The sequence below is a fragment of the Montipora foliosa genome, unplaced genomic scaffold (assembly GCF_036669935.1).
Source record: "Montipora foliosa isolate CH-2021 unplaced genomic scaffold, ASM3666993v2 scaffold_423, whole genome shotgun sequence".
Taxonomy (NCBI): Eukaryota; Metazoa; Cnidaria; class Anthozoa; order Scleractinia; family Acroporidae; genus Montipora; species Montipora foliosa.
In genome coordinates, this window is record NW_027179727.1 from 768320 (window position 1) to 780000 (window position 11681).

Below are 11681 nucleotides of genomic sequence, written 5' to 3' on the forward strand. Positions count from 1 at the left end.
ATAGGGGTAGGCCACTACCCTTGCACCTTGGCTGTTGCCAGAGAAATTGCCAATGATGATGCTGCCCTCCAACCTAGATTGATTGATCAGTCTGAGGGGCTAAATTGTGGTTAACAATAAATGTACATCAATACTGAATAATCCATTGCAGCAGCATGTGTTGCTCAACAGGTCCCTAGATATGTCAGATATGTCAGATATAACACCAGTCCTGAAGAGTCTACATTGGCTTCCAGTTGGTTTTTGAGTAAAGTTCAAAATCTCTTTACTAGTATTCAAAGCCCTCAAAGGAATGTGGCCATCCTACCTGAGTGGGTTGTTACAATCAAAGCCTACAATGTACATCACACTATTCCCTGCGTAGTAACAACAAAAACCTTTTGATTGTTCCTTGAACACGATGCCAAACTTTTGGTGGCCGTGTATTTGCAGTGGCATACCGACGAACAATCTTCTTTTACACATTAGAGAGACTGAAAACCTCAAGATAATTTCAAAATAAACTAAAAACAAATCTCTTGAAAAATGTTTGTATTGAACACTAATATCCAAGGACACTTTTATTTTCATTTTACTCTTATTATAGACATTCATTAAATTTTCAGACATTTGTAATTAGGACATTTTAACAAAAAGTATTATAGTAGCATTATGACTTTTTACATATTTTAACTATTTAACTTCTTTTTCTATAAATTGTAAAGTGCCTAGAATTTTTATATGGGCGCCATATAAATATATTTATTATTATAATAATTATTATTATTTAAATAATTCTATAATGTTATAACTGTAAATTATGAGTAACTACTGTACATTGTGTGAAATAAATTTATGAATTGCATCCAAGAAAGAAAATTAACCGAAATTCAACTCAGCAAACCCCTTATTTTTTCACATTGCAATACAGTCAAACCTGTATTAATTGGACACCCTCAGGACCCTCGCTTTTTATAATAAGTGTAACATTTGCTTAAAAAAGGTTGCCAGCTAAAAGAAGTTTCCTTAGAATTCCTGTTGAAAGGGTCATCAATATCCATTGGCCTTGAAAGGGTCAAATACTTTTCCTGTGAATGCACAATAACGTTTTTTCATAAACAATTTCAAGCATAATTTTTTTTTTTTATGAGATTATCCAGATGGCTGCTTGATTAGAAGATGTACCCTGTACGTGTAAAGCGATCTACACATCTGTCTAACAATCTATATAATAATTGATCAAATGTTTTGTCAGTAAGTGCATGCATGAACTGTATTTAATTACTACTTTCATCACTTTTTGTTACTGAGACTGCCAACAGAGACAGTATTTCCTGCGAATTAAAGCTCTCTTGTTGAAAAAGTTAAGTAGCAGTCTCTGTAAAAGCGGTCCTCTCGACTTCGGGACCAAAAATAATTTTCCCTCATTTTTTGTCAGTGAAAAGGATTTGGCACATATATATAAAAACGCAATTTATTATTTTCCAGTTTCTTATTTTTGCTTTGCTACGAGCCAAAATTGAATTTTGGCGGAACTGAGGTTGCCGACCGTGATCAGAAAGGTAAAATTCACTGATTTTGTGAAGCGTGCTACGTCCCCTAAAATGCAGCTCACAGAATTTCGTTTTCATACAAATTCTAAGGTACATTCATTACTTAGACTGACGAAATATGGAAACTTTTCGGAAAATTCTAAGCTTACCAGAGAGGCTGGATGACACCCTACTGTGAGGCCTTTGTTCACCTACTAAAATTTAGCCAAGTTTGAGGAAGAAAATCTCAAAAGTTGGGTCTAAATGAAGGCTAAAAAGCAGATCACAGTAAATTTCTTACCTTAATAAACCGTTCCATAAGGTCAAACCGCTGGGTATCTCCTTGGATTGCACGCGACAACAGATTAAAATCTGCCACAATCAGTGTATTTACACAACTATCGCTGGTGTCAAAGTTCATTTGCATAACCCTTGCACTCGGTGAAAATATGTCTTCTGCCGTTCAGGTTAGTTTGTTGATCTTCTAAGTAGTGACAAAAAGCTTCCTTTAGTAAATGGATAAGCTGGAGATCCAGTTTTGAGGTGCAGGTTGCGTTAAAGTTCATCAATTCTCAAGACTTGCGAGATACTCCAAAAGTAAATAACCCTGGTGAAAATCCTTAAAGGATCTTTAAAGATCTTCAAAGATCTTCAAAGACCTGACAAAGATCTTTAAAGATGAAGATCTTCTCAGGATCCTTGAAGGATCTTTAAAGGATCCTCAAAGATTTTCTAACATTGAGGACTCTTGGGATACTTCCTTAAGATCCTTGAGGAAATTATCAGGATCTTGCAAAGATCTTACCAAGATCCACACACAAAATCTTGGAAAGATCCTCAAAAGGATCCTTAAAGATCCTCAAAGAGTGACTGAGGATATTACAAGGATCTTAAAAGGATCCTTGAAAGGTTCTTAATAAAATCTTTGACAAGATCCTTAAAGATCATACTAGGATCTTTCGAGGATCTTTGAAGGATCCTTACAGTGATCTTGAAAGAAACCTTACAAGGATCCTCGAAAGATCCCCAAAGATTGAATGAGGATCCTTTAAGGATCCTAAAAGGATCTTCAGAGGGATCTTGAAAAGATCTTTATCGGGATCCTTAAAGATCCTATGAGGATCCTTCAAGGATCTTAAACGGATCCTTAAAGTGATCTTGAAGGGATCTTTTTTAGGATCCTTGAAAGATCCTATGAGGATCCTTCAAGGATCTTAGAAGGATCCTTATAGTGATCTTGAAAGGACCTTTATTAGGATCCTTGAAAGATCCTATGAGGGTCCTTCACGGATCTTAAAAGGATCCTTAAAGTGATCTTGAAAGTGTCTTTGGTAGGATCCTTGAAAGATCCTATGAGGATCCTTCAAAGATCTAAAAAGGATCTTTAGAGTGACCTTGAAAATATCTTTAAACAGATTTCTTACAGTTCCTTCAAGAATCTTGTAAGGACCTTTATAGGAGTGTGTATAAAAGTGTATAAATCCCTAAAGATCCTATGAGGTATTACGTACATATACCCTCAAGCATCGTTAAGGCACCAAACTTTGAACATAAAAATAATCACGCTGTACACGAATGAATTAAAAAGAAAACTTTTATTCTGATGTAATCCATGGATTGTCGGAAATATCAGTAACAGATTACCTTGATTGATGAACGCGTAAGAGATGCAGGCCGGCGCCAGAAGCAATATGAAACAGTATACTCTCGAAATATCAAAGAATTCGTGTCAGCACGTAAATTATCATTTACAAAAAGACCAGGGCTAAAATACAGAATTCACGGCCACATCTAGAGCCTCTAGTGACGAACCGGCTCGACCAGTATATTTTCACATTCCGCTAACGGTTAATTCGATGAGTCTGCTACGACTTTTCAGTAATTCTTTAAAGTACAGATGAATCGGAGGGTTGTAATCCTCCGCCATCTTGGATAAGAGATAAGACTGGAAACTAGTGAGCCGTTTCGCTTTTGGTCAGCAGTCACCAACGCTCCTCTTACAGTTCGGCGGTTTTATTTAAGTTTGTATCAACGAGCATAAGTCTTATGATTCATATGAGATTGTTTTACCCTATAAATACTGATTCAAAACGAGGAAATGCGTACAGCAATCCAAGTACAAAGGTAGGCGCTAATTATAAGCAGATAATATTTGAGTTGATGCTGTATTGTCCTGGGATTCTCGTAAGGTCGACTTGTGGCAAGTCTATGTTGTTCCCAATTCAAATCTCTCGGGTTTAAGATTCTTTGTGTGTTGAATTTGCATGACAATGAAGCATTCACTTTTAAAATGATATGGAAATACCAGAAGAAAACGTTTTATTCCCAAAATTAAAGATTTAAAATGGGTGCAACATTGAGTTAGCCGAATTGGTCTGTTGAGAATTCGAACTTTTCAAGCTTCAAGTCCCAAATTTGACATGTGCAGGCAAGGATTATAATTTGGCTTACTTGCTATAATCCTGTAAAAAAAATAGGTGAATGTTAACGAGATTACTTAAGTTTTACATCAAAAGAGTGGTTGTTGCAAATTATATGATTGGCAAAGGATTCCTTCGATTCTCTGTAAATGCTATGTGTCTGAGGTTCATAGCAATTTTCAAAGGTTAGGTGATGCGCATTTATTGTCACTTCCAGGGCATGACTTGCTAGTACATGTGGACTTCATGATAATCAATATGAGTAATTTGCCCTTATGGTTTTGTTGTTCTTTCAGGATGTGTAACTGCATTTGAAATATTCAGAAAAAGGTCTTAAAACGCAGCCTCAGCCGGCAATAGCATCAAATACTGAGTAACGAAAAAAATGAGTAATAAAAAGATAGATAAAATAAAGTAAATACAAATGTGTTAGGTAAAATCACACATTATTGTTGTCGTGCAGATGTACTTACAAGTGCAGTGATAAGTAGGTTCTTTTTGTAGTGTTTCTTTTTTGCTGTTTTTCTATGCTACAATTTAAGGTTTTTGTCTTGTTTTTAAGAAACATTTTCTCAATAAAAATGGCTGTTTGTGAAAAAAGTTTGAATATTCTTAGCTGTATCCTCGATATTAATGACTACTTAATAATGTGTCGATGATTATTTATATACATTCAAGTCATATTAAAGGAAATTTTAAGAAATTGGTTTACTGTATGCAGCTAAACTTCTAATTAATGGATAACCATGTGACCAAATAACTCCAAAAGCCACTATCATCTCAGTTGAATAGGATGTGAGCAAAGTTGTCACAGAGTTTCATGTTAAAATAATGTTGTCAAAGGCAACTTGATCCACATCAAGTCTGAAAAACAATAGCCAATGCATCATTTGTTCAGATTTTTATTGTATTCTTCCCATCCCTTTGACCCAGGAGTTAGTGGACATTTTTTGATAACAAGCCAAGGTGATAAGCCTTACCAAACTTCACTTGCATCTTAGTCAAGTGAGAATTGTAGTTTGTGGCTGTTTTTCATTCAGTTCAATAAAGAATGCTAGCAAATAAAGTTGGATATTGATTTTCCATGATTCATCATTGTTATTTTACTTCAATCATACTTAGCATTATAACATAGTTTTCAGACAAATGAAGCATTTTATGTATTGAAGTTTCTCTTCTACAGAAAGAAAGCTCCTTTTTCCAGGATTTTAAATAAAATAATTTTGTACATCAAACTGGAGTCCAATAAGTGCAATTCAGGGTGAGAAGGTGGACAATAAAATTAATAATCTTCTAGGTGTGGACAGGGCTCAAGTGAGAAGAGCTGTGATAACAAAAACAGATCTGATGCAACTGGTGGATGCAAATCTAACCCCACCAGGAGAGCCCCAAGGCCAGACATGTGCCCAGCGGGAAATACGATGATGAATCTCTGCTAGGTTCCTGTAAAGTCCTAAATGATATTTAAACATCAACATCTTCAAGGATCTTGCACAGGATCTTGGAAAGGGTTTTTGAAGATCCTCAAGGATCTTGCACCAGATCTTTGAAGATCCTCAAGGATCTTGGATATGGATTTTGAAGATCCCCAAGGATCTTTGATGATCTTCAAAGATCTTGGTCAGGATCTTTAAAAATCCTTGAGGGTCTTGCACAGGATCTTTGAAGATCCTCAAGGATCTTGGACAGGATCTTCGAAGATCCTCAAGGATCCTTGAAGATCTTGGCAAGGATCTTTGAGGATCTTGCAAGAAGAGCTAAGATCTTTAAGGATCTTCAAGGATCCTAGGTAGGATCCTTGAGGATTCGGAAAAAGATCCTTAGAAAGATCCTCAAAAAGATCTGTGAGGAGTCTTTAAGGATCTTCAAAGATCCTTCAAAGATTTTCACCAGGGCATGGCTGTCACTAATTAACCGTTGCCGTCGTCCTGACAAGCTCCTTTGTTACATTCTCCCACAGATCGACGGAACGCTAGGAGAAGATGAAAGTAGTAAGGTTTCATTTACCGTTTTTATGACAACTGAATCCTGTATTACTACTAGCCTAATGACTACTACTATGAACTTGAGCGTAAAAACAACAACAATGAACACTCGCCGGTTATCTCTGAGAGGTGAGTTCGTCAAGTGCACCTGAGAACACGACAGGCTTGAATGGAACCATGTTTTGCCATGGTCTGTGCTTCTGTTTCATGCTTGATGGCTGCTTGTATTTTACAATCACCGCTTATGTAGCACATAAAATGAACGTCGGGATCCGTTGATGCCACGAATGCAACACTAGCCGTATTTGTCACAATGTCACACAGGTTTTAGCGTGACCAGTTACCAGCTATGGAGGATCCCTGCGCGCGCTGGCGTTGGTGAATAGGTTTGTCAAGGAAAACTCCTTTCATTTCAATATTGAAATTGATAAACCCACCCATTGATTTAATTTTTGGACTTGTGTAATCCAGTCAGTATCACCGAACGACGACAATCATTACACCTTTTCGCTTATACTTTTCCTCAAAAAAAATATAGGGAGTTGCTGAAAATAGATATGTAACTGAAATCCTTTTTTTTTTCTTTCCCGTTATCATGCGTTCGTTTTTCACAGAAAACCCAATGGTCGACCTATGAATAAAATGAAAAAACACTGAAGATAGGACCAAAAAACTCAGCAGATGCTGAGAGAGCGATTTCTGGCTTTGTTGATTATAGGACTAGTACCCTACCGTTTTTTCTCCAGCAGGACCCAGCACTGTTGGCCATAAAACTAGTTTGTCTCTGATTTCTCAGGCTGGCGAAACAAATAGTTTAGTGATGGGACATGCCGTCTTACTTTGCTCGAAGGAGGGTGCCTGGTGGTACTCCCCGTATGGGCTATATAGGTACGTGCAGCCCCAAAGGGTAAGGCTTTCAGCCGTTTTGGTCATAAATACTGTACAATTATCAACTTCTTTAAGCAGTAGGGCCCCTTGTTTCTGAGCGATCAGCTAAAAACTATGGGATTCAATGAATCACGATGCTCAAGGACACGTGCCATCATTTTGAAATTTCCAACAAATTTGGACATGTTGAAATAATGTTCATGTTATAAATTGATTCCGTGGCTCGTCATCATCAGCGCAGCTTCGAAAATTAGCGGTGTAACTGTTACCAAGGCTTTAAATTTCTGTTGAAAAAAAAATACGGGATGTGGTGTGCGTTGAACTAAAGGCAAAAGGATTCAATTGCTTTTTTTTTATTGATTGCTCTTCGGGCAAACAGTCCTGTCTAGTGTTTGTTGTGAATATAAGTCTGTATGAACACTACTTTTAATTCAGCGATGATAATCCTCGCGAAATATCAAAAAGGTGTTTTTCCTCGGCTATTATGATTTTTACAGACATCGTTAGGATAAGAATGACTCTGAGGTTAAGAATTTCTATTCCAGATGGTCCGGATCGATGCGATATATATTTTAACGATAACTGCAGAAATCCTACCGCGCTCATTGGCTAATTTTCATTGTCAGTAAGCGAATAGACACATGAAACTGTAATTTGTGCAACACGTCAATTAGCGAGAGCGGACAATTTGACAATTTGTTATCGTAAAAAGCAATTTGACGTCAGTTTTTTAAAATAGCCCATTGTAGAAACGTGAGAGCACTGGGGCGAGTTTCTTATATTGATTAGATTGAAAATCTAAACATTCCAACCGAAAGGTTAACGAATGAAAAGCTACCCAACCAAGTTTGAAGTGGAAAATTGTCAAAATGGGAGCCTTGCAAAAGTTGCAAAATTCCACACAAACACTTATAATTTTGTCGCCTGTCTACCCGATACATACAAACTCTCTATTTTGGGTGATATTTGGGGAGCTAACATTTTGCCATTTTCCTCCTCCAAAAACTTTTATTCTTGGTAAAGACTCTCAAATTTAGTTGATCTTTCATTTTTCAAACAAATGGAAAACAACCATACTCTTTCCCAGTCCTCTCACGTTTCTGCAATGGCCTATGCGTCTGTCATGTTATTGACAACGAATTTCCTCATAATATTGTCAAATTAGTTGATCAATAACAGAAAAAACGCATGAAACGCTGACGTCAATATGTTAAATAACACATGCCAATCGTAGTGTATATTTCCCTCCCCGTTGCATAAGTCCCGTAACTAGTTTTATGACAAACTAGACCCTCCGTGAAGGTACACTGGGTTGCCTGTGGTACGTGCAGCGTTCCAGGCAAATTGTGACTGGCCCACGGGCCGATTACGGGCTTGCAAAAACAAAGCAAAAGGTAATTAAAAACCATGTAATAAACTACTTACTAACCGAGCTAGCTCGAGCCGTACTGGGGAATATTGGCCCTGGGTCGTTTTTGTACGGACCTTGCTGCGCTCGGTCCGTACTGCCACGACCTCGGGCCAATATTTCCCTGAGTGGCAGTACGGCCCTCACGCTCGGTTAGTAAGAAGTTATTAAGGGGTCACCCAGAAGTCATACCAGCAGAGGCCCTTTGGCTCACAGGTCCTCACACGTTCGTACGACGAAACAGATCCTTTTCTGAGGTTAAAAGCCTGGCTACTGGCCTAACTCTTTTTCCTACTTTCCCAACCGCGAGAAAACCGCGGAAAATCAGCCATCGCCAAAAAATGTTTTTTTTTTCTGAAAAAAATATTTAAAGTTAGGGGGAAAAATACATCATTTTAAAGCTAAGAAAATAAGCTTTCCAACAGCATATACCTTATTTACAGACAACTGAAACATTTTATAAAAGCGAAAGTTGAACGAAAAAATTTAAGAAAAATAACAGTAAAATATGTTTTCTAGGCAAAATTTGGTCATTTTAGCGTTGATTACGAATTTTTGGATGCAAAACTAATATTTTCTGCAATTCATCTGCTTTCTTGGACATAAATTCGACCGAAAACTGATAAGGCACGAATATTTTTAGATTTTTAGGAATAATAGATAACGTGGTTCAATGCGTAATGTGATAATGCGATAAAAGTGTCAAATTTGCGACCCATTGCTAACGGCAACGGAAGCGATCGCATTACGAATAATTAACCTCTGTTGCCAAAAACCACCCAAATAACCGGTCAGTGTAAAACGCAGACTGCAGACTGCAGACCAGGGATAAAATGCAGACTGAGGGTAAAATGCAGACTGCAGACTGCAGACTGCGGGTTAATAAAATAATAATGAGAAAAGAGTTATAAGAGTGTTAGTAGCCGTTTGTACTTTCACACTGAAACCCCAACACAGCTCCCATCGCTTTGGTTGCCCCACGGCATGTTTTAAATCCGGATTTTTATCGAACTCTGTAAGAATTGAAGCTGTTTGAATCCTTGTTGTTGTTGGAAAAAGGACAGTTTCGTTAAGTGAGTTGCTTTTAGGCAAAGAAGTCACCACCCCGTAATTCAACTGTCCATTTTGCTGCACTGAACAAAGTAATCGAGTAATTACCCAATAACTCAATTTATTTTGACACGCATGGCTACAGTACCAATTAACAAAGACAGAGATAACGTGGATTTTGCAACCATTTAACGTTTCAATTCAGTCGGCTTAAGCCAGTATGACTGAGGTGTAAAAATTTCTTATTAGGATCCTTTCATTCGCTTTCGTGTACGTTATGTTTATCCTTTAGTTCACAAGCTCGTTTGTTTTGCATCTGGAAGATGTGATTTTTAATTATAACCTCTCCCTAGGGGTTATCACGCATAGCTTAACCAATGAAATCCCCGCGTCCTAATTGCTCGGAATACATGAAATTCTTTGTGCATTTCGTTGCACCGAAAAAAGACAACCGAGATTATTCAGGTATTCGAAGTAATAATTGTTGGTTTTTCGATCGATTTCCCTCGATGTACCGGTGTGACAAATAATTTGGAACATTATAATGCATCTGGAAGCGCAAAAACAAAGCACAGATGATTTCAACGCGTACGATCGCATCCCCAAAAGGTGCAGCGACCTGCAGTCATAATAATGTGAGTTGTTAACAGATGTAAAACAGGATAATCTTTATTTTATCCTTATGACTCGTTTTTTTATTATTAATATCTATTTTACCCTCAGTCTGCATTTTACCCCCGGTCTGCAGTCTGCAGTCTGCAGTCTGCAGTCTGCGTTTTACACTGACCGCCCAAATAACCGATTCTTCGACGGAAAATTCATCCCAGAGAATAAAACTATTCACTGGACATGTAATAAAGGTAGATATGTTCGAGCGAAAGCGAAAACAAGCGAATATTTTGACGGAAAACACAATAATGTGAGATCAAAGGAACATGTGGTGAAGACACGCAATTGCGGCATCGCTTCGACAATAATCTTACCTTTTCAGCGATTTTAACGCTTGAAATTCCATTCAATCCACCTTGTCTAGTCTTTGAATTCACTATTATCGCTGCCCTGCGAATCTTCAATGTTCTACATGCACACTTGGTAAAAGACGGCTCGACGGGCGACAGATTGTTGTCGATGTTGTCGCCTGTCTTGTTCAGTATCCAATTGATTTGCCATTTTTGAGCTTCATAAGGGTATATTTTGTTCAAAGATCCACTAAAACGCCATTCGCGTTACATGACTTTCGACGCCATTACAGGTTAAGTAAATGATTCTACTGTGTCCACCAGAGAAATGTACGCATTTCCACTACCCTCTCGATCCTAAGAAAATACGCGCAGAAGGCTCTATGCACAAAGACACCACTTACCGGGGGAGTGACAGGCAAGACTTTTACCGACTCGGAAAAAAATAAAACGGAAAAATTCTACCCATTTTCCAACTGGGATTGCCGTATACGGCAACCCAGTAGTCCGGAGAAAAAACGGGAAGGGTACTTGTCCTATAAGCAACAAAGCCAGAAATCGCTCTCTCCGCATCTGCTGAGTTTCTTGGCCCTATCTCTTGATTTTCTTCATTTTTTCATGGGTCGACCATTAGGTTTTCTGTGAAAAACGAACGGCTGAAAACAGGAAAGAAAAAAGTGAATTTCACTTGCATATCTACTTCCTCTGCTGCGTCAGCAAGTCCTTATATATTTTTTGGAGGAAAAGTAGGTAAAAATTGAAAAGCTGTAATGTGTCGTCGTTCGGTCATACTGACAGGATTACACTACTCCAAAAATTAAAGCAATGGGTGGGTTTATCTATTTCAATATTGAAATGAAACGAGTTTCACTTGAAAAATAACCATATTGATCGGCGCGCGCAGTGAAGGGGATTCTCCATATTGGTCACGTTACAACTTGTGTGACATTGTAACAAATAAGGCTAGTGTTGCATTCGTGGCATCAACGGATCCCGACGTTCATTTTATAAAGTGCTACATAAGCGCTGATTGTAAAATACAAGCAGCCATCAAGCATGAAACAGAAGTACAGACCATCAGTCTTCGAAAAACATGGTTCCATTCAAGCCTGTCGTGTTCATTCAGGTGCACTTGACGAACTCACCTCTCAGAGATAACCGGCGAGTGTTCATTGTTGTTGTTTTTACGCTCAAGTTCATAGTAGTAGTCATTAGGCTAGTAGTAATACAGGATTCAGTTGTCATAAAAACGGTAAATGAAACCTTACTACTTTCATCTTCTCCTAGCCTTCCGTCGATCTGTGGGAGAATGTACCAAAGGAGCTTGTCAGGACGACGGCAACGGTTAATTAGTGACAGCCATTATTTACTTTTGGAGTATCTCGCAAGTCTTGAGAATTGATTAACTTTAACGCAACCTGCACCTCAAAACTGGATCTCCAGCTTATCCATTTACTAAA